This window comes from Hyaena hyaena, unplaced genomic scaffold (assembly GCF_003009895.1).
Source record: "Hyaena hyaena isolate Hyena2069 unplaced genomic scaffold, ASM300989v1 scaffold_394, whole genome shotgun sequence".
In the NCBI taxonomy this organism is placed as follows: Eukaryota; Metazoa; Chordata; class Mammalia; order Carnivora; family Hyaenidae; genus Hyaena; species Hyaena hyaena.
This window is the reverse complement of record NW_024081026.1, coordinates 1,269,774-1,294,374: the sequence shown is the minus strand read 5'-3', so window position 1 is coordinate 1,294,374 and position 24,601 is coordinate 1,269,774. Positions and strand designations below refer to the sequence as shown.

Below are 24,601 nucleotides of genomic sequence, written 5' to 3'. Positions count from 1 at the left end.
GCTTGCTGCACTTCATTCTGGGGGATGGAGTGTTCCTGTCTGCTGAGCACGGGGTCTCTCTCTGGGCCACCTCATGACAGGCCAGTTATGTTACACTGAGTGGATTGTGCTGTCCCTTTCCTTACATTATTGTGCTCTGGTCTGGGATTTGATCCCTAATGTCATGATCTCAGCAGCAACTCATTTACAAACCAGCTCTGAGGATGCCCAATCCACAGAAGGCCTGTTGATTTCCACCAGTTTCCACTTCCTTGGGTGAATTGAAACTGGGCATTTAAGTAGCTCTAAGGAGGAGTAGGATGGTAACACGTTAAAACGAGGTTATGTTGATTCCATCACGAATTTCAGATACATAGACCAGGAGGCTCCTTGGGGGTAAGGTAACTCCCCATGAAAGCTCCTATCTGAGTGGCATTAAATAATTTAACAATGAAATTACACTCAGGTAGATTTCAAGTGGGACTGAGGAAGTAGTTGTAAAGTAAACGACGTTTGCATCATTTGGGAATTAGTTTTTTGTTTCCTTTTGTTTTGTTTGTAACCCTCCACTTGAAAGTTGTCTTCTCCTTGCAAAACACTGGGGTGATTCATAAAATTATCTTCTGATGTAAAAGAGAAAATGCTACAAATGATTTTGAAAGGCATCTTCTAGGATCCAATTTAAAGATTAGCACAGCGGAATTATGAAGATGATGATGGTGATGACTGTAAATAACATTAAAAATATTTTTATATACAGGTGACAAGCATTGTACTAACTGAATACAAAATATTATTTTTTAACAACCCTATGAGATGATTCCCATTTTATTGAGAGAAAAATGAGTTTGGGAACAGCAATGGTTATAAAAATAAAGGTAATGATTCTTAAATCTTGAACTAAAAGCATTAAGAATTGGCTGCAATTGGAAACTTGCACTAGAAAGAAGAGATGATTTCAGGCAGACCAACATGGGCTGGATACTTGTGGGGCACATGAGGGAAGACCAGGGACCACAACTATGCAAGCAAAAAACATGGGAAAAGGTCCTAAAAGAGTCTGGGCAGGAAAAGGACCAGGTCAGGTGTTTCCCTAAGTTAGGCCCGCCAGGGTAAGTCCTGAGGTCCCTTACTGAGAAAGGATCCAAAACCCTGCCAAGATCACTTACTCTTTGGTTAGGTGTGGGTATGAATTGTAACTGACTCTATGTGTTCATTTATGTTCCAGCTAACTGTTGAGTAGATTAGTTAGATGTCATCTCACGGTGTGGATTTTGCCTTTCTTTCCTAATTTCTTTTGCTCCTTTTTAGACTCCAGCTAAGAAAACACCCTTGATACTGTGGGGAACCAAAGCCTGCTGATCCCCACATAGTCACTTAGTCTTCTGCTCCCCCACTGGGATGTGGCTTAATCATATCCATTTGTAAAAGAGGACCTGGTGGCTCAGAGGTACATAGTAATTTTCACAGCTAGGTAATTCACAGGTGAGGATTCAGATCCTGACCTCATTCTCTCTGGCTTCTTCCCTTACAATGGGGAGTCAGGAAAACATCTGTACTTATATACAAGCCATCCACTGGGCTTATTCTTGTCTTCAGCATGCCTCCCACTGCCCTGCCTTCCTGTAGCTGCCCCTGGGCTCTACACCAGGTACACCATCTCCTTATACCATCTCTCAACTCATGTAGGGTTACCAAGAAAAGCAAGAATATGGCTGGGATTTCTTACCTACATTTTTATGTTCAAAATCAATTCTTTGAGAGCAAAATCAAAATACAATAATAGTAATAATAATAATTGTTCATAGTTAAATTTAGCAGGCAATCAAATAATGCTTCTATAGCATCTACTATGTGTTAGGTACTGTTTTAAGTGTGGTTTATTAATTCACTTTGCACTATATGTTCATAAAACAGTGTGTGTGTGTGTGTGACACACACACATGCATGTGAGCACATGAAAGAATTTCAGTTTTCTCCTCTTTCAGTCTTTGAATTTCTCAAAATGAATTTTAGCAGGGCCTGCCCTAAGTAGAATTTGATTCTAACTTGTGGCTCCAAAAATGGTCCCACTCTAATGCCTTACTTGGCAAAAGAAAAGGCCAGACAGGACTCAAGGGTCTAAGCACATCCTGCATTCCCCCAGGCCTGATCTCCCTGAAAGTGCTTCCCACAGCCTGTGGTTCTTTCTCTGCTTCCTTTTGCTTCCTCCTCTGCCACCACAAAGTCTTTCTTTTTCATCTTGAAGAGCCACATGCTAATTACCAAGCACACCGGCAGGGCCACTCTCCCCCCGCTTTTAGGACTAAAGCTCCTGGCTTATGGTACCCTTGTAGCTTTCCCTGCACCCTGGAAGGGTGGTGCCACAGAGCCACGAGAGACACATGTGGGCAGTCAAAGGGGAGAAATTGGCCCCCAGGTCCAAAGACACACAAAACCAAGCTCTGTGCGGTAATTCCCCTCATAAATCTTGGCTTTAACTATAAATTATTTGGACTATCCAGTTTCACTTCCTTCCCCTCTCCCATCAGATTCAGAGGATTTCAGACTTAAGAGAAACAGTGAATCTGAACTAAGCATCAACAACTTGATCATCTTTAAAAGTCTCTCGTTTCACAGGGGAAGCCCAAGAATGGGAAGATGTGGGGTAGGAGGTCCTCAAGGTAGGGATTAGAAGGTATCTATGGATAAAAAGGAGTCTGCAGAGCCAAAATTGCTTTGGACTTTATAATATTGAAGATGGTCCCAACCAAATGAAACACAAAAGGCTAGCCCACCTCACTGGGCTATGATGTTATTGCCCTTAATAACTGTCCTGCGTGGTACGCCTCCAGAAGTTCGAAACAGGAAATAAACAAGGTTTCAGGGGCTACAGCAAGACAATAATGACAGCATTAGAGTGCAGATACAGACACTTTCTGTGAGTAGGTCTCTGTACCTCCCTTGGCCTTGGCAATGTGTCCAGGGCACTATTTGATCCCTAGGCTTTCATTCCACCCACTTCAAGTACCTGCTTGCAGGCTTCTCTTGGCCCAGCACACAAACAAACTTTAAATGACAAGTAAGACACTGGCAATGTTTTCCAAGGCAGTCCTGAGGCGGGGATTTCCCAGAGTTTGTTATGAGAGGCAATTTGCCTCCCAACCAAGTCGGAAAGAGCCAGGAACCAGGTGGAAAGCCATGAGTCAGGCCTAGAGAATTTCAGTTTCAACACCCACTCAGCAAGAGGCTGTTTAATTATACCTGTTACCTTCAACGTAAAGGTCACCCACCCTGTAGTAAATGATTAATTGCTGGCTGCTTCATCTACTCTTCTGATTCTAATCCCTTTACATTTCTGGTTAATTTTTGTAGGAAAACCATGATGTGCTTCGTTTTCTTTTATGAAACAGTAACCACAGTCAATGATCAATTGGTGAGCTGGCTCCATTTGAGAGATCTTTTGCAAACAACTGTGTAGGATTGAAGGGTGGGGTTGGGCATCATGGTACCCAATTTGTAGTTCAAATTCTGCTGTAAGTGGCTCACCCAAGTCAAACATTCACTGAATGTTTGGAAATCAGTTGACTAATCATTGTAGTCTAAGCAGGGAAGGAAGAAAAGATGCAAGATTCTACAGAGAACATTCATTGATGTCACGCTATGACTGCATTCAGGGTCTTCCAGCCCTCAGACTGACTGACCCAAGATCAGAAGGTTTTTTCTTAGGACCTGTTTTAGGACACCTGAGTCAAGAGTAAGGCTTAGCCCTGTCATGCTTGCTGGCTTTCCTCTTGATGGTGATGGCCAAAGGGAAAGAAGAGAGTTGCCTAATTTCACCTATTACACACACCACAATTTAGCCCCTTCATTTCTCTCAAGAATATGATTATTAAGAGCCCAATTTATTGGAGATTACTTTTAGGAGAGATGAGGGAAATGGGGGATAAGTAGATGGAGGGAGTTTCAAACACATTCTGATAATTTCTTCACCCTTTCTCCTACCCAGGACTCATTTAATGTCTATTGGAAGCTCCTTAATAATCAGAAATACATCATTTGTACCTGTATCCAGAAGATGACTCAGTTAGCTTACCAAATGTGGAAGGATTTTAAAAAATTAAATATCCATTAAGATTAAAAATAGAAGTAGAAATAAATTTAAAAACTTTAAATGCTGAGAAACGCTACAAACATTGCAATCCTCCCTCTCTCCCCACCCTGTCAATAGCAAATTGTTTCTAGTAACTAATTGCCTGACATACCTCTATACCTTTTTGGTTATATACTCTTTGATCACCTCTTCATATGACAATAACTTTATAGAAAGAAACAATAGAAGGATAATGAAGTCTTTTCACTAACATGGTTAATCAAAATCAATTTTTTAATATTTTAAAGTAAATAGTTGGGATACTCAACAATCGACTCAGCCAGGACATATTTGCTATTAATAGTACTACTTCTAGGGCACCTGGGTGGCTCAGTCAGTTGAGCAATCAACTCTTGATTTCAGCTCAGGTCATGATCTGATGGTTGTGGCATTGAGCCCTATGTTAGGCTCTATGCTGAGCGTGGAACCTGCTTGGGATTCTCTTTTTCTTCTCTCTCTCTCTCTGCTTCTCTCCCCTGTCCATGCAGTCTCTCAGAAAAAAAAAAAAAAAACAAAAAACTGAACTAAAACTAAAAAATAAAATATGGTACTACTCCTATAAGAGTTTAAGCCCTACAGACACAGAGATAACTTCCTCTTTTTCTAGATGTCCATAAGAATTGAAATCTCTGCATGTGATTTTACATGTTTGATGACTGGATGAATTCCCACAGACCAGCTTCTGCCTTTGTAATCTCATTCCTGGGTGACCCTCCCTTTCTCATGTATTTACGAGTTCAGATTCTGCATAGTGCATTCATATCATGGTATGACATCTGGCTGTGTACCCTCATATCATGATGCTGGATGAGTTGTGGCAGTGGGTTCTGGGAGTATACCTAGAAGCAATCCTAGACCAAGATGAATCACAACAACATAACTATTATATGCAGACACGGCTGTGAACCATATAAATATATCCTATTAAATCCAACTCAAATGTAACTCCAAATCACCTTCACCTCAGCAGATTTCCAAAAAGGCTGTGGCAACCCTGCACAAAGGTTAGTGTGAAAAAGGGAAGTCAGAGTGGAAGGATGGTTTTAACTAAACTTCAGTTAAAATATTTCACTTTTGTAAATTTTGCAAAATCTATGTGACCATGGGTGTTGTAGCCTAAGTTGTATTAACTTCACAGTAGATGTGCCTCTGTTTGTATGCATTTTAAAGCCCACTTCAGGGGCGCCTGGGTGGCTTAGTCGGTTAGGCGTCCAACTTTCGCTTAGGTCATGATCTCGCGGTTCGTGGGTTCGAGCCCTGCGTTGGGCTCTGTGCTGACTGCCAGCTCAGAGCCTGGAGCCTGTTTCAGTCTGTGACTCCCTCTCTCTCTGACCCTCCCCTGCTCATGCTGTCTCTCTCTCTCTCTCCTAGAAATAAATAAAACATTAAAAAAAAAATGCTTAAAAAAATTAAAAAAAATAAAGCCCACTTCAGTGCTCAATAAATAGCTGTTAATTGAAAGAATGAGGAAATCAGTCTGTAAAGGACAATGCAGAGGGGTGAAAGAGGACATCAAAGGTGCTGCTACCCATATGTGCACTCCAAGCAGCATCTCAGCTTGATGTGGGCCCCAGGAAGCAGCCACGTAGCCAGCCACAAGAACCTTCTAGGGATGCATCAAGCTAAGGATCTAGTTTTTTGGACCATGACACTTTCAAAAGCACAGAGCAGTCTTGGTTGTTCGAAAAGGTGAAAGAGCAGCCTGAATATGCCAGAGAAAAAGATAATAGAGGTTAGTTTGAATGTGGAGCGGCAAGGATAATGATGATGATGATGATGATGATGATGATAATTTTCCTCACGAGGCCTCCAACTCTCCCCAGTAATGGCAATTCTGTGTGTGGCCTGGAAGGAGAGCAGGTCAGAAGTCACTTATTGGTAGGTGCACAGAGGTTTCTGACTTGACCCACAAATGATAACTGCTTGCCGGCCCTGGAGAAAATTCTTTGCTAAGTCTGAGGATCTTCCCATCTGTGCTTCTAGGAGGCCTTTCTGGTTAGTTCTTTTCCTGGGTAAGAAAACAGGTTTACAGAGGAGGGAGTGTGATCTGTGAGACTCAGTTTTGGACCTACGAGATTTGTAGCAGAGCTGGAGCAAGACCTCATACTCGCCATTCCTTACTCTTCTAGGGCCCCAGTGTTCCCCTGTAGGTTCACTGATTCAACGACCATGTATTAACTACATGCCAGATACTGTTCTAGAACTGGGGGTAAGTGACAAAACTTTGCCCTCATGGGGCTTCCATTCTGGGTTGGAGAGACAAACAGTATACATGCAAAAAATTAATAAGTATCAGCTCCAGATTGTGGTAGGTGTTCTGGAGAAACTGAAACAAGGAGATGGGATATAGGTTTGGAGAGGTGGAGGGAGGTAGTAACAGCCATTTCAGGAGTGTTTTCCCTTTTGAGGAGGTAACACCTTGGGCTGGAAAGATGAGAAGGAGGCAGGTGTGCAAGTATCCAGGCAAGCATGCTCCAAGGAGAAAGAGAACACCAAATATGAAAGCTCTGAGACGAAGGAGACCTGGAACATTAGAGGGAAAGACTACATACCAGTGTGTCTGCAGTGAAGTGAAGAGGTGGAGAAAGGCAGGAGATGAGATTAGATGGCCAGATCATGATGAGTTTTGTAGAGTAGGGTGAGATTCATGGATTTGGACAAATTAGCTGCTCCATTTTGACAAATTGGTTCTCCATTTTACAATACGATGCCATGTTCCTAGAAGGGTACAATGAAGGTAACCATAATGAATCTAGAGGCCACCAAACCAGTGCCAGTCGCAGGTTCAGGAAATGGAATCTCAGTGAAGGGAGGGTGTGCAGACCCCAGAGGAACAGTGGAGTGAAGTGAATAGGTCTCACATGACCCTTGCTGGGGCATATGTCAAAGCACTCAAGAAAGTGATCTGGCACCAGATATAAAGAAATAATCTTTACACAGGTGCCTGGGTGGGCTCAGTTGGTTGGGTGCCCAGCTCTTGATTTTGGTTCACATCATGGTCTCATATTTCGTGAGATGGATCCCCACATTGGGCTCTGCACTGACAGTGTAGAGCCTGCTTGGAATTCTCTCTCCTTCACTCTTTGCCCCTGCCCAACTTGTTCTCTCTCTCTCTCTCTCTCTCTCTCTCAAAGTAAATAAATATTTTTTAAAAAAGAAATAATTTTTACAGTTTACAAAGAACACCTTGGTATGTGAATGAACCGGCTGTAGTGGGAAAAGAGAGGTTACAGAGAGGTCAGCTAGAAGGTTACTGGGTTGTTCAGGCTAGAAATGGTGGTTCATGGTAACACCTGAGGGGCATCTTGGGGATTGAGCTGCAAAGACTTGCTGAACAATTGGAGAAGGATGTAGGAAAGTGGGAAGGAGCATGGTGTCATCTTTTGTGGAAATAAGAAAGATGAATGAGAAATGAAATTTGGGTGGGAAGACCAAAAGTTCTGTTTGGCTGTGTTGTTTGTGACACCGAATAATATATTAAATAGGACATTAGACAGAAGATCTTTAGCCCAAGGAGGAGGTCAGGGATGTATTTATATATCACTGATTTTATTAGTTCATATTGATCCTACAACAGTGTTTTGAGTAGCCAGGCAAATATACAATTCAAATCTTGCCATTGGCCCCTGTGACAAGTTAACTAGCCGTTCACTAGAAATTCTCGCTCCCCCCAAAAAGAGCTGTTACTAGAAGCAGCAGCCCACCAGGACTCATTTCTTAGCCCTCTTACATTTAGGTGGGGATCATGTGACTAGTGTTTCCAGGTCAAGGCATTTACAATGCGGTTTTATCTTAATCAGTTCCTCTGCTTCCCTATTTAGCTGGCTAGGTGCAGAAGATAATGTGTCTCTTGGGCAGTATTTCTCAACCTTGGCACTGTTGACATTTTGAGCCAGGAAATTCTTTGTTGCAGGATCTGTTCTGTGCTTTGTGTATTCCTGGCCTCTACTTAGAACCGGTTGTGAAACTACAAATTGGGAAGAGATCTGTGTGTTTCCGAATCACTACATGGAGTATAGCCTTCACCTGCTGGGTAGGAGAACCCATCTTGTACTGTCACATGAATGATAAATAAATTTTTACTGTGTTAAGACACTGATGTACAATTAGTACATCTTAAACATTCTTACCACAAAAAAATTTATTTTATAACTGTGTAGGGTAACATGTTAACTAAACTTACTGTGGCGATTATTTCTCAAAGTATACAAATATTGAATCATTATGTTGAACATCTGAAACTAATAAAATGTTACATGTCAGTTACACTTCAATTGGAAAAAATTAAAACCACTGTAAGTCACAGGAAGAAATATATTGTGACCTTGGATACACATGAGTTTCATAGAATAATACTTAACACTACTATGAGCAAATAACTGATATAGATAGGATGCTACCACCATTAAAGTTATGTCTATAAAAAGTGTAAGAGAATGGGAAAATGATGATTTCATTGAGTGCTGAAAAGCAAGAGCATGAGCTCTTTCCCATGGCAATTACCTGGAGCACTATGCATAAAAGCCCATTTTTGCGGAGAACTGCTGTTTTTGTAATAGAAGGAAACCTAATACCTCATTTCAAATCCAAAGAAAACCCAGGTTCTGGCCCCCATAATGCTTCTGACAGACTACATAACCTATAAAAATGGTGTGAAGAAAATATGTTGCTTCCACAAGGAATTATGGTGGGAAAAAGAATGACATTATTTGTAGCACTTTCCAAGGACCAGTTCTATGTAAATATAAGGTGTTATTCTATCTGTCTTTCATAATTAGAAAGAAAAAAATATTGTGAAACATTCTCTTTTAAAAAATAAGACTGAATCCTGAGTAATTGCTACCACAGACATTCAATAGAGCATGGAAGTCAAACTCAAATGGAACCTATTTTCCTGTCTCTTACTCTTTTCTGTGATTAAAAAATTCTAAGTGCTAAATTTATAGGTGACAGGGATCCCTGACAGCTGTGGTAGACGTAAAGGAACCAGTTTCTCTTGAGACATCTCCCTTTCTGGAGATTTCAATGGAAAATTTATAAAATGTAAGGTATAATAAAGTTAATGAGAAGGTAGAAGTGCAGTCTTGAAGACTCCAGTCTTTTCCTAGAGGACCTCACAGGTTTTCCTTGGCAATGTCGTCTTGTGCAGTGACACATAACTTTGCCAATTGGTTCCAGAAGTTGGTCAATTGTTTTGATATCTCTCTGAGGAGTTATCTTTTGTTGCTCACAGCATGGACACTTCCTAAGACTGTAATTTCTTGGACTTCAATTACCTGTGAAGTCTCTTTTGGAAAGATTAAAACAAGTACAAAGGGCACCATCATCTTGTTTTTCCTACCCAGGTACATTAGTGTTTGATGCCTCAGTGGACAGAAAGAGAAAGTATGGAAGGTGGAAGAAAGAGATTTTAAATACATTGAAGGCAAAGGATGGGGCTAGATATAGATAGAGAGGGGGTATAGAAAGATGTTTCTTATTCCAGAAAGATCTTAGAATGGAACATTATCATTGTCACCCATCCTAGAACTCTCTAGCCTTGAAATTCCTTGGCATTCCTTTTAATAATAATAATTATGATGCTTGTAATTAAAATGTAATATCTAGAGTAAACAGTGATCTCTAAGTACTGGACACTGTACCAAGCATTTTATGTGTATTATTTCATTTAATCTTCATAATAACCCAAGAGGTAAATTTTATTATTATTCATTCAAGCAGATGAATGATTTGCCCAAATACCAAAGCTAGCCATTGGCACTGCGAGGATTTGAATTTGAGTCAGTTAGTATCCACAGTTCATGCTCTTAGCCATTATGCTATCCTGCCTTCTTGATGCTCTTAAGTTGTCCACAGTGAAAGTAGCTATACATTCTAGAGCAGGTCTCAAGGGTAATCAGTGCTTATGTACCATGACAGTGGTGGTCATGGTTAATACCTTTTGGTCATTTTGTTAATACCTTTGTATTTAAGATATAATGCTTTATCCAAAATCTTAATGTACTAGATCCAATACACTGTGGAAAATACTTCTTTAAGCATCTTTCAAATTTGTCAGTTTAGAATTGTCCCTAAGTGACCATCTACAATCCCTCTTTCTCCTGGAAATAAATCTACTTTCTATGAACACATGCCATGTGGGCAAAGGACCCAGCTCCAGGCTCAGTGATCAGTCTGGACTTGGGCACATGATTCAGTGTGGTCAGAGTCCATCTCTGAGACCTTTCTAACTGGAGGTGGTGAGAAGACTCTAGCTACCCGAACCAATAAATCTCCTTTTGGGGGGGGGTGTTTTATTTTATATTGAGCTTCTGAAAGAGTCTGATTAATATAACCTTACCCCCAATTCTTCTCAATTTTTGCTTTAATGGAGATCCCAGTACATTTTAGCTATAGCATATTTTGGTTTTGTACCAATAAATACCAAAAGATTCATTTGACAGTAAATGAAAAATGAGATAAAGAGAGGGAAATGGGGACTGATAGGGAAACATCCTCATGTTTGAGACATAGTGCTGGAGTGTTAGAGAACATGGTTCCCAGGGAAGTTATAATATTTATTCTCAAAATATTTGTTTAAATATGGTAAGAAATTTTAACAAGGAGGAGGTGCTAGAGAAGATGCAGTCCTGCCTAAATGGATGACAGTCCTGAAGATTTTCTGGATCTGATCTCTACTGTTCTGTGCCAAGTTTGAGGACTCATTATACTTTAGGCTTTATAAAATATTTCTCCTCTGGGTGCTTCTGTTTGCGTAAATTTTCTATATTGGGTATGCATGTTTTTCTAGTGGAACCTTTCTCCATTGTACATCTTTTTTTTTACCCCCTAAGGACATATAAGAAAAAAATATCCGCTTGTTTTTCTATCTAAATGGAGATTTGTGCTAAATACAAAAATCTAACTACAAATAAATTATGTTCTGATCTTGAAGGATAAAACAAACACAAAGCAATGCAGAGCTGTGTTTTGTCAGAGCCAAATGGAACATGACGTTCAGAAGTTTCCAATTGGGTTCCAAAATTAGAATAAATCTTGGCAAAATGCATAGTCATGTCCCCTTTAGGAATCTTATCATTTGAACTCATTACTGGTTACTCCATGCCTTACTCATTCCAGTAGCTCCCAGGAGGCCTAAGGACCTGCCTCCATGAGTTCTGGAGCTGCCCTAAGCCTGCTGGTTTTAACTTTGTCTAAGTTAGGATGGAAATGGGGCATCAAAACCCCAATTAGTGTAAGATTTGAACAACCACTTCCAGCCCCATTTCTTCTGGGAAGTCCAGCTATAGAGAAATTGTGCACTGGTAGACCATCACTACCTGGTCTACAGATGTAGCTCTCTCAGAAGCACTGGGTGGTAGGTGTTGAATCTGAGCCTTTGGGCTGGGCCATGAACTTTGGGTTATTATTAAAGTGTCTTTGACTTATACATTCTATAAGAAATAGTTCATTTCTAGATTAGAGGCCTTCTTGGATAGGTCAGGTTCAAGGAGGAGAGTGTGGGAGTTCCTATCAGGAAGTTCTTATTTGGCTGCCAATTAGTGTCAAGCAAGGGTGAATACTTGCTGAGCTCCCTTCCCAGGGCCAGGATGTCAAACTCCATCATCAAAATGTACTGGAAGATCTTCCTTCTGTTGTTCATAGCGCCTCTCAGCTCAAGACTTCATCTTATCTCCCATTACTCATGAATCAGAGTGTAGACAGTTTTATCAACCAGTGCCCTGTTAGGTCCTTAACATGCTATGTTCATTCTAACCTCTAGACTTCAGTTCATTCCAGTTTCTCTCTTGGAATGTTTCCTTCCACTCCTCTCTGCAAATGCTCCCATTCATCCTTGTAAGTCCATCTCACACCTTCTCACATCCTGGGCTGGGCATCTCTGCCAACAGTTTCAATCCACTTTGGTTGCTTGCCTCTCTCTTTTTTCATTGCCTACATCAAACAATTACTACTTCATTATTATTTAGTCTTTTATCTTTTCTGCAAATGTGTCCCACAATTACACCAAAGCAATTTGAATTCAGGGCCTATATTTTAGACTTTCTTTTTTATGTCTCTTGAAACTAGAATGATAGGTACTTGGAATTTGCCCAAAGTTGAATGTAAATCTAACAAAAGATGAACAAAATCTTTAGACCAAAATATACAGAATATTACTGAGATAAATTGAAGAAGACCTAAATAAATGAAGGTATAGATCATGCTTATGGATTGGAAGATTCAGCATTATGATCAGATGGTTATTTTCATGAGCAAGGGAAAGGCAAAGATTTCATTAATAGCATTTATACATTTTATGATGAACTAATCATAAAATTGATGTTACAGGGCATTAAAATAGAAAAATTGCTGTTAATCAAAAGATACCATTAAAAAAGTGAAAAGTGAAGTCATGGATTGTAAGAAAATATTAGCAAGTTATATATCTGACAAAGGATTTGTATCCAAAATATATAAAGATCTCCTACAAATTAATAAAGAAAATGGTAGACATATAAACAGAAAAATGTACAATAGACTTGAAAAAGTAGTTTACAAAAAAGAAAATCCAAAAGGTGAATAAGCATATGAATAGATGCCTAACTTCATTAGTCATTTAAAAAATGTAAATTAAAATCACGAGTTCAGAAATGATGCCAGAATGGCCAAAAAGTTATTCAACACCAAGTATTGGAGAGCATTTGGAATATTTGGAATTCTTGCACACTATTACTTAACAGTTGGTATACAAGTGATACAACTACTTTTCAAATGTATTTAGCAAAATTGACTAAAAAGGAACATGTGTATACCTTATCAACTAGGACTTCTACTCCTGGGTATATATCAGCCCATATGTTCATCAACAGACATGTAGGAAAAATATTCATAGTAGTTCTGTACATAATGGCCAAAAAGTGGAAACAATCCAAATGTTCATCAACAGTAGAGTTGCTAAATAAATGTAGTACATCCACACAATGAAATTCTTTCAGGAATGAGAATGAGCAAATTATTGCTACTTGCAACATTCTAGATGAAGCTCACAGACATATTGTTGAGCAAAAGAAATCAGACACATGGAGTATATATTGTATGATTCCATTTCTTCAAAGTTCAAAAAAGGCAAAACTAATCTATGGTAACCAGGATGGCTTTCAGGATGTGATAATGTTCTATTTCTTCATCGGAGTGGCTGTTAACAAGGGTTTGGTCTTTTTGTGAAAATTCATTGAACTGTACCCTTATGATTAGTGCTTTTTTTCTGTATGGATGAAGTATTTATGTTTAAAAACAAAAGGTTTCATTCTAGGCAGATGAACTGTCATTTAGTAGGGATTTCTACCCATCGCTCGTAAGTTCTGGAGTGGAAAATGAGGAGTTGATTGAACAAACAGACCCATAAATCCAATTTCAAACTTCATCTTGACCTTGGAAAGAATAAAACACTGGTTTGAGCTACTAAGCTCTTCCTGCTTCAACAAATTGACTCATAAAACCATTTTATAGATGTTGCTTTGCTTTGCTTTCAACAAGGGAAGCATCTTTATTAATAACATTATTTCCCATTGTAGCTCATCTCCTGCCTTAGAGTTGCCTAAGTCTCTCTCATGACTGTCTTCTTGTTGAATCTTGCATTACAATTGTGTGTACTCTTTCTCATTCCACCACCCCTACCTCTTGAGGGCAAAGTAGCCCCCTATGCTGCTCAGTTCAATACACAAGAGAGTCTCAAGGCTAGATTTTAAAAAAAAATTTAATTTAATTGGATTAACTGCAAGGCTCCACGTTATGAACTAAGTGGGTGGTGTCGGCTCCACCTGATTATACCTTGGATTCTTGGGAGTCAGGTAGAAGGCCACCATCCTCATCCCAACTCAGTCAAGTGCTGAGGCATCTTTGCTGGAGTCTGAAAGACCACAGGCTTGATTTTCCAAGGTTGTTCTTGGCTACTCAGATTGGTTTAGGATATTTCAACCAAAGCATTTTTGAATGCTGAAGGCAAATTGGGAAACATATTTTCCCATTTTTGTGTAAATTATATCAATTATTCTAAAGTATAAGAGAACATTAGATTTGGACTCTAGAATTCCTTAATTTAAAATGTTTCTACTTTATCCTTATTAACTCTGGAGCTTTGGTAGTAGAGGTAGGGGAGGGGCACTTAGCACCTGTTTCCTAACCTTCCCCCAATGGGACAGTAATGCCACCCCAAAGGATTACTGGGAGAATTCATTCAAGCACACATGCCTTCAGCTTTCAACATTACACGTTTATTCAAAACATTCTATCAGCTCTGGGGACTCACAAAAGGTTCACAGTCCAACTGGTGAGAAAGATGTATGAACAAATCAGTTCTGTATTTCTCAACCTATTTTTCACTATTGGTCTCTAAGGAGCCTTCTTAGACATTTTTTCCCATTGTCCCCTGCCCTCCATGAAATTTTAATACCGCAGATACACTGTGGATATATATCTATGAATTGTCATGCATATCTGTGCTTTATAATAAAAAGAGTAAGATTTTTCCAGCCCCATCCTCCACGAACTAGTTCTCTCTCCCTTGGGGGAGATATCTCCTCCCTTGAAAATGAAGGAAATAAATATTACAGGGAAGTGGGGGATGCAATAGGAATAAGTGGTACAAGCTGTAGAGTCACTCCACCGCCCATGGGTGGGGGAGACCAGCTGGGGTGAGTGTTGTCTGGAAGACTTTAGGGATAAAAGGAAGACACCCGAGATCACAAAGGGCAAATCAGGACTGCCTGGCAGGCACACACAGGGGAAGTTCCCACAGAAAGGCATAAAGAGGAGCGAGGCAGTGTGCCCATTCTGGGTGAGTACAGATGGGAAGGCCCAGGGCATGAGGTGGGCTGGTGCAGCCATGCAGGGCATTGAATGCCAAGCCAACAGCAGACCTCACATCCAAAGGCATCAGACACACAAAAAAGTTTTAAGAAGCAGAATGACTTGATCAGATTCATACATTTGCAAGTCCCTTCAGGCTTTTGTGTGGATGAGGCATAGAGATCAGGTCAGAGTCTATTCTAGAAATTAAATACAGAAATCCCGAGGCCTTGAATGAGGGCAGTTGCCTATGAAGATGAGAGAAGGGAAGGCGGTTTTGGAGACAGGAGGAAGTGGAACAGTTTATGAGACAGCACCCGGTATGCCGTAGGTAGTTGACAAAAGGGCCATTGACTAACACTCAGCACTTGGGACAATTTGGCAGCTTGATGCTGCAGAAGCTTCCCAGAGGCCTCAGAACAGGATGGCTTAGATCTCTCAGTGGCCTGAGGTTTGATATCTATAAATCAATGTTTTCCTTTGAGGTGAAACTAGGCACTGCAAACCTAACCAGTGGGCTGTGAGGGCACAGCACGGGCTGCTCCTTGGCTGGGCCCCAACTACTGGGCTGAATGACTCCATGAATTATGTACATGTATAACAACAGGACAGCACAGGCCACGGGCATTCTTGGACCTGTGCACTGTGTTCTGCTCTGACTTCACGTGCTCCTTTGTCTCTTTGCTCCAGCCAATCAAACCCACTGGCTACATCACCAGCTGCCCTTGCCCTCTGGCTTTGCTCTCTTCTGGGAATCACCTGGGCTGCTAGCGAGACTCTTGAATGATGACCCTGTGCTCCTGTTTGTGACTCTAGCTCACAGTAAATCAGACTGCCTACGGATTCTCCAACATGAAGTCGTTCATTTCACTTCTGTTGGTAGCTTTTAGGATTATGAAGAAATTTTAAAAGGCAGCAGTGATGTAACCTGTAGGGAAAATGAGGAATGTTAATGTCTGAACGACTCTTCTACTAATTAGTAGAGCAGGGGCAGAGGTCAGTGGCCTTTTGGCAACCAACGAGTGTAAGGAGATGGACCAGGGAGGGTAGCAGCTGCCAGAAATATGGCTTCTTCTCTTTATGCTGGGGTGCTGGTGGTGGCTGCTAACAGGACCTTGGGGTACACAGGGAGGTGTCTGTCCACCACCAGGGACTCTGTGATACATACTAAAGCCCATACCCTTCAGTTTTACACAGAACACACCGTGTTTGAGAAGAAGGCTTTGAAGGAAAGGTTAATGCTCTTTTGCCCATTCTGAATCAAATATGTGCACCTCCTCTGCACTCATCTTTACCAAACCATATCCCTTTCAGTCCCTTTCAAGGCTTCCAGAAGGTGGCACGAATCAAGAACTGCCAAAGTTCCTCTTCTGACCATCTCTTTCAGCCTCCTTTCTCTTTGGCTTCTCCAGGCTCTCCACTCTGCCTAACCCCAGCTGGACTGACCCCCAGGGCTCAGCCTGTTTACCCTGGCTCTGACCCAGAGTGCCTATAAACCACTGCCATTCAAGGATTTGCAATGAAACTTGGCTAACGGGCCCTGGCCCGATGCTGTCCCAGGGTGTAGGAAACTGGATTCAGTGGGGGCTTACAGAGCCTTCCAGATTCCACTTATTTGTTAGGAGGAGATGGAAGCCACAGCACTGAGAGGGGCCCAGAGCTGAAGGTGACTGAAAAGCTTGCCAGGGAGCTCCAGTGAGGCCTGTGCTTCTGATTTGGCTCAAGTTCCATCCCAGGCAGGGGCTACCTAACTATCGCAGGGCTATAGCCAGAGAGGGCTGACTTGTGCATTTTGGAATCTGGAGGGAGGTCTGTGGTGGTATGTCATGGTCCCTGACACAGTCACCATTTAGAAATTAATTGGGTTAGGAACTTTGAGAATATGTTAAATAAACACTGAGAGAATGCAAAGCTGGCAGCAGAGACCAGTACACTGTGACAACCTCGCGATTTAGAGCAACTTGGAGGGGCTGAGCAGTGATGTAATATTCATAGAGAAATGTTAATGAGAAGTATGAATGGTTTTCCTATTAACTGTAAAGTGCAGGAGAGACAACCTGTGTCATACCATCCATTATGAGTTGGAAAGCCTTCAGGATTTTAGTGGACAATAAGATCAAGGGAATATAAAACACACGATCTGGCACTTCAACTTTTACATATCCAAAACTGAGCATGTCAAATTTGTTCCTCTCTTGACAGTTCCAGTTTCTATAGATTAGAGGTATTAGCCTTCCAGAATTATCTATTATATGGTTATAATCTATAGCTAACTATTTAATAAACATATATTTGGTACATAATCTCATAGTATGTTTTAGTGAGTCATTTTATCATTCGCTCATTCTCCCAATAAATATTTGTTGAGCACATAATAAGTACCATGCCCTTTGCTAAGTGCTAGAAGTATAGTAGCAAATAAAGTAAACATAGTTCCTGCCTTCCAAGAGTTTATCAGGGGAAACAGGTATTAAGGTAGTAAATACACATATAATTATTCAAAATTATGGTCCTCTTTAGCTTTATGCTATATGACAGCATATAGTGGGGAAATAGGCATGGCTTTGGGAGGAGGATTCAGAGAATGTTCCTTGAGAAAATGAATGTTGAGCTCTTTACAGTTATAGGACTATTCTGTCCAATATGGGAGCCACAAGCCAAATGTGGGTTTTTAAACTTAAATGGATCAAAATTAAATAAAATTAGCTCATTTCTTCAGTTACATTAGCCACCTTCAGCAAGAAGCTACCATATTATAAAATACAGATATAGAATATTTCCATGTTTGTAGAAATTTCCATTGAGCAGTGCTGTTATATAGAATTTTACTAGCTGGAAAAGAGGCCAGGGAGGGGGAAAGAAATACACTGAGCCAGAAAAACATACTTCTTAATTTAGAGAAACTTAATTATAATCTAAGAGAAATAAACTTTTTAGAATATTCAGTTTATCATGATGGATGATGGGTTTTGGTGAAGGATCAGAGGAAATGGGAAATGTCCCTTCCCCAGGTTTTCTGACTCAGGCTCCAATAGATAACACTCAGCCAATTGTTCAGCATTTATTCCCACATGGGTCTCTGGTTCCAGACCTTTGCCTTGGTTCTTGGGTATATGAAACAGTTAGTGACCAACATAGCATAATGGAGAACATTATTGTACTTGAATTGTTCAGCAAAATATAAAATGAATGACAGAGAATAGGGAAATTGACAATAAATTTTGAATTGTATCATAAAAACCACATGTAACTAAATATTGGTAGTTGCCACCCTCTGAGCTGTCTGCCACTTGTAACAGCCTCTGTCCTCTGCCCGTTGAGTGAGCCTTGGTGCTCCTAGAGTCCTGTCCTGGGCCCTATTCTCTTTTTGCTCCATCCATTCCTCCGAGCGTTACCATTCACTCTCTGACTTAACATATGATCCATATGCCGATGGGTTCCAAGTCTATTTCTAGCCCCAGCACTCTCTCCGGTGCTTCTGACTTCTAAATTCAAATGCCCACTAATCATCTTCAGTGGCCGTTCCAAAGACACTTCAAACTCATCCCTCCAGTGTCCATCCAGACTGCACCTCCTTCTTGGTTCCCTACTTCAGCAAAGGCAATGTTCTCTAAACTGGAACCTAGAAGCCTGGCCACCATTCTTGACTTCCACACTGAAATGCCATCAGCCACCAAGTGCTGTTGATTCTACCTCTCAAATAAACTCTTGAACTCATTGATTTGCCTCCCCTCTCCTCTGCTCTGTACTATCCTAATTTATTATTCACTGCCTGAATTATGTAACCATTTCTGACTCAGTCTCCATGGTCTGGTCTCTGCCCCCTTCCAAATCATGCTCTACACTACAGCCTTAGCAATTGTTAGAAATTCGATAATGTCCTTCCATTGCTTAAAAGCCTTCAATGCCTCTCCATTACATTGGTCCAAAGGCCTTTCTATGGTTACAAGGCTCATCTTGGCTTGGCTCTGTTCACTTCTCCAGCTGCTTCTCTTAACCTTTTCCCATGTATGTTATTCTGTAAAAACACTTAGCTTCATTTAGTTCAGGGACCCAGCATGCTTAACTTTGTATTGGGATTTTTGCACATGCTATTTACAGAAACAATTTTACTACTGCCATTCTTTTTTGGCTTATTCAGTTTCAATGTTATTTTTTTTTCAAGGAGACATCTACCAATTCCTCAGTGTGGGGTTAGCTGTCCTGTCATATATCCTTGAAGTGGGTTTAATGATACCCTCCTAAATGTCCACATCTGAATTACCAGAATCTGTGAATGTTACTTTAATTGGAAAAGGGCTCTTTGCAGAAGTAATTAAGGATTTTGAGATGAAATCATCTTGGATTATTCAGGTGGGCTCTAAATACAATAAGAAGTGTCATTATAAGAAACACAGAAAAAAGGAGGAAGACATGTGAAGAGGGAGACAAAGATTGAGTGATGCGGCCACAAGCCAAGGAAAGCCCAAAGTCACCAGAAACTGGAAGAGGCAAGGAAAGATTCTTCAGATGAAGTGTGGTCCTGTTGACACCTTGATTTAAGTATTCTATTGTCCAGAACTATGAGAGAGCAAATTTTTGTTGCTATAAGCCACCAGATTTGTTACAGCAGCCATAGGAACTAATTCATCTTTCCCTTCTTTCTATGATGCCTCTTTTCACAGTGCTTCCAAGTGGCCTCTTTCTGTGACTGTGTGTCCTCCTAACTTGCCATAAGCTTCATTAAGACATGGCTTTGTTTATAAGTGTATTCCCAACACTTGCTCAGGACCTGGTACAAGTAAGCAACCAGTAATTATCTGATGTGTGAATGAAGCACTGTTGGCTGATACACACAGTAGACTTTGTGGAGGAGATGGACTTGAGCCACTCTTATAAAATGGGCAGGATTTGGGTGACATTGAGAAGGAACGTTCTTATCTAGAGATAAGAACGAGAGTAATATGTGGACTCAGAATGACATGACAGGATGGGGTTCCTAAAATACAGCTGCATGAGGTGACCTACCTGCAGGCCAGAACTTCCCTAGAAAGTGTGCTCAGCATCTTCGTGTGCCAGGAAGGGGTCACGGTTTGCCATAACATCTGTTCCCCCCATTATGGCTGGCCGGGGGCTGGGGCTTCAAGCAACCCACTATAGCACACATATATCACTATGTTCTTTGTGTGCCATGCTGAAAACAGACTAGGAAATACTCCTAAGGTAAGGAGTCATTGAAACGTCTTGAACTGAAACATGGATCGGTTCAGATACATAATTTGTGAGCCCCAGTGTAAAATAAAAATGTTGACCTCTGGTTCAAAAATCATAAACATTTTCAAGATGCCAATAGTAGAGCATTGAACCAGTATAGAGCCTTCTAAGTGTGGGGTCTGGTGTAATTGCCAGATCTCACACCCGTGAAGCCAACCAACTCTGATCATGAAAGGTTTGCTGAAGGTGGATATGAAGTCACTGTGTCAAATGGGTTGAACAAGCAAGGGGTCTACCAGGGGGATGAGGTAAGAGGCTACTGCAATAAACCAGAAAGGTGGAGGTGATGAGGTCCTGGGTTCAGGTGGAAGCACCTGAGCACTCAGGAGGTTCATAGAAGTACGAAGGGATAAAAAAGCTATTCTGAGAGATAAGAGACAATATGTGCTTATAGTCAGGGGTGCTTCAGGGTCTCTCCAGATTTCTCAGAGCAGAGGAAGCATCAGGGAGCCCTCGAGGAAATGGGGAACATTAGTGTGTGTCATTGACCCTGTACTGACTGGGAGGTATCTCACACAGGACTGGCCATTTTACTCCACAAAGGAACCATATACAGACATCAGGCTGTACCTAATAACTTCCTGACTTTAGTTAGGATGCAAAAGGAAGTGGATGAGAGAACAAAACCTACAATCCTTCCGGGGGCCACCATGAGTGAGGGTGAGGGCTGGTGGGGACTGTCACAAGCTCTGGACTGTCCACAGGTGCACATAGTTATGTGAGAATACAAGGGCATGATGGCCAGAGATACAGACTTTAAGAGAGAAGCTAAAGATCCAGAATTGTGCAATCTTTCTCAATTTTTAAGGATTGACAACTAAGTTACATATATATGTAAGCTTCTTGAAAGCTTACATTTTTTAATATATCTTTTTCTTTTAAATCCTGTAAGCTGAACTGTACCATACACACTCATGGGCCAGGTCTGGCTAATGGGACTCAGCTTGCCACCTCTGCACAGGACACAGCAGGTAAGAGCCAGGGCTGGGCTCACATCCTGCCTCTGCCTCTTGATCAGAAGGGCCCTTCTAAGTCTCACCCTTCCATATAACGGGGATGACTGTGGTATCTACCTCTTGGAGTAGTGGTGAGGTTTAAATGACATCTTTTAGGCAAGGCACAGATGATGGTAACTGATATGTAAATAAATGTTGGCTGTTGCCGTTTTTAGCACCCACTACATGATAGGTTCTGTGCTGTGTACTTTATATATTCTATTTTATTTTGTGCTTACAACCATGCTCTCAAATAGGTTTTATTATAGTATATTCATCTCTCAGAGGTGGGATGGAAAGAAAGGCTCAGATAATCCAAATTCACTTGCCTCAAATCACAGACTCTAAGTCTGAGCAAGAATTCAAATCTTGTAATTTCTGCTTCCAAAGGTATTGCTTTTGAAACAGTCTCTCTTACCCATACTGACTCCTGTGTTTTATTTTGGAGGTTTTTAGAAAGACTGTTCTAGCCAACAGTACTTTTCAAGGAAAATTTAGTAACAAAACAAACTCCAAAAAGAAAGAAAGCTCTCCCTCTACCCCTCCCAACTCAAACACACAAATGCACAAAACAAAAGTAATGAAAGCTGCCAGTGCATTTTCTCCCCCATCCAGTGGACTCTTAAATAACATTGTTTAGGGGAACACATTATTCTTTGTATTTTCCCAATTCCTCAGGACAACCACTGCATTCCTATTCTGCCTCAGAGGTGAAGAAGTTGATAGCATAATAGACAAGGGACCTATGTACAAGCCCTAGGGCAAGAGATTAACAGGTAGGACTCCAGTGCCTTTATTGAGTAGACAAACTCTCTTGGGTCCACTCAGCAACGATGACAGGTGTCAGGGCCAAGGACCGGGCCCTGGAGCCTCTATACCCTGGAAGGCAATTAGGTATTCGTTCAGTGGCCTATACTTTATGTATATTCTCCAGTTCTGCAAAGTGATCACTCCATCCCCTGGTTCTCTTCGGGGGCTTTATACTCTGAAGTTATCAACCCAGGATCATCCAGCAAGCCGACTTTCTTTTCTTAAAAAAGGAAGGGAACGGAAGGAAAAGATTTGCATTGTTTGTAGGTCTCAAAGAAGCAAGAATTTTAACTTGTTCCTGGAATAAATTCTGGAGCATTTGAAGTAAGAGTGGAATTAGGTAGGGTGGGGGAGGCCCTAGCTGGGTAAGTCGGAGTGATGAAATTCATGGCAAACAGCTTTGTTTGAGTCTTTTGACTACGGCCAAGCCAGTAGGGCTGAGAGCACGATGTTCTCAATAACACCCTTGACAATAACATGATTTGTTTCCCTTCCAAAGCTGAAAATGGCATCTCAGCCTGCAAAGGGGAGCTTTCTTCTGAACCTGTGGGATGGGAGAGCTGATTTCATCCCTCAGAGTAGGAAATGAAGGCATTAAGTGGAGCGGACTTGAATTGAAATGTCATCTGACCATAACACTTGCCTAAACAATACATATTTGATTTTGTTTTGGAGGAACTTCTCATCAGTCTTTTCATGGGTAGGATTTCGGACTAAGATGTCTTTCATTCCAAACCACCAGATTGAAATTGAATATTGCCTCAGTCCAAAGGTACAACATCTGCGTCATTTCCGTATTTCACAGCAGAAACTAAGTTCTGAAGCTTGACCCAACCCAGCTGATATTTTGAAGGCCCTGGGTTGATACTTACCTAAATGGTTTTCCCTTCTTCACACCTTTCTGGGTTCTTTCAGATAATTGGGAAGATGTAAAGTAAACTTCAGTGCTTTCTCAAAAGGGAAAACTAAAAGTTAATAGGTGTTTATGCCCTTAAGAAAAATAATGGCCTAGTGACGCCTGGGTGGCTCAGTCGGTTAAGCACCCAACTCATGATCTCACACAGTTGTGGGACTGATCCCCACATCCGACTCCATGCACAGTATGGAGCCTGCTTGGGATTCAATCTCTCTCTCTCTCTCTCTCTCTCCCAAATAAAAAAATAATAACAATGTGCAATTAGCTAGCAGTTAATAATGATTGCAAGCGATTGCAGATCTCTTGGGCTGCACAACTGCTACAGACAGAAGTATGTGAGGTTCCTATGCTTCTCCATCAGTGGAAAGCACGGACTGAGCTCAATTCTGGCCAAAGCAGTGCACTAGTCCTGCAGGGAAACAATGAATCACCAAAGACATGGCTCCTTCCCTCACTGAAATTCCAGTAGAAAGCAAAACCAGTCACACACATTCATCTACCTGGGAAAGATAGGCACAAACTCCAAGGTGAGCGCTGTGCAAGTTCATTTCTAAATCAATGGCTTGACTCTAGACTGCATTTGCCAGTGTAAAATATAACCTAAAGGTTGGCAAGCCACATCCCATTTACTTCTTCAGACAAGTGTAGGATTTACCCTCCTTTTGCAACTTTGTTTCTACAGACTAATGAATTGATCTCCATGGTCTTCACAGTAAATCACAGAAGCTCTGTGTCACCATCCTGTGGGAGGGAATGGTCCCACCTCTCTCCTTTTACTGAGCTTCTGCTGTTTAAGGGTTCTAGTGGGGGTAATAAAATGGTACCTGGCTATATTGGTGGGAGCAGTGAGTGGTAGGTGCCTTAGGTGGAGAGGGAAAAGCAGGGAGGCTTCCAGAACATTCAGGGAGCCATTCCTCTTTAGGAAGGAGTTTCAATCTTAGCTGTGGCACTTCTTGGTAGTGGGGCTGTAGGCAACACTCTTCTGATGAGTCCCTCAGCCTTCAGGGACCCTTTGAAACTCAGTTTCTACATCTGAAAAACAAGAAAAACAACAATAATAAATGATGCTTCCTTCATGGGGTTGTCGTGAAGATAAGGAAAGGGAAGATGAGAAAGCACCTATTATAATGTGCTGTCACAGAGCTGGCATTCATTAAATATTGAATCTGGATCTATTAGAAAACAGGACAACATATACAAAAGTATAAACAAATGCAAATACATTGAATGCAAACTGCTTATATACAGGCTGAGAAATAGATGTGGAATTATATGGATATGAAGTAATTTGTGGGCTGGCAGATAGAGCTACCCAAGGAAACTCTGAGAAACTTCCACGTGGATGCCTCTTTATCAGACATATCTCTTAACATAGGCAGGCTTTTTGAGGGCTTCATGATGGTTTTGGATTGATCGGGGCTTCTGTCTGGGGCTCTTGGCTCTATGTCTGTCCCTGTTGATAAGACGGAGCTCAGCCCCACCCTTGTAGAGTTGCAAGATTTAGCAAGTAAAAATACAGAATGCTCAGTTAAATTAGAATTTCAAATAAACAATGAAGAATTGTTTAGTATAAGTATGCCTTATGCAATATTTGGCATGTATTTATACAAAAAAAAAATCCATTGTTTATCTGAGATTGAAATCGAACTGAATGTCCTACACTGTATTTGTGTCCCAGCCCCTCATCTT

At 41.1% G+C, this 24,601-nt stretch overlaps 1 long non-coding RNA gene across 1 annotated transcript; it reads right to left on the bottom strand.

Annotated features, from left to right (window-relative positions):
* Nucleotides 1-5,582: 5,582 nt before the first annotated feature.
* Nucleotides 5,583-23,938, bottom strand: LOC120244811. The gene is made up of 3 exons (XR_005531648.1): nucleotides 23,737-23,938; nucleotides 6,664-6,829; nucleotides 5,583-5,956 (listed from the first exon to the last, which is right to left on the bottom strand). It is a non-coding gene; the product is annotated as an uncharacterized LOC120244811 (long non-coding RNA).
* Between the last annotated feature and the right edge of the window lie 663 nt (nucleotides 23,939-24,601).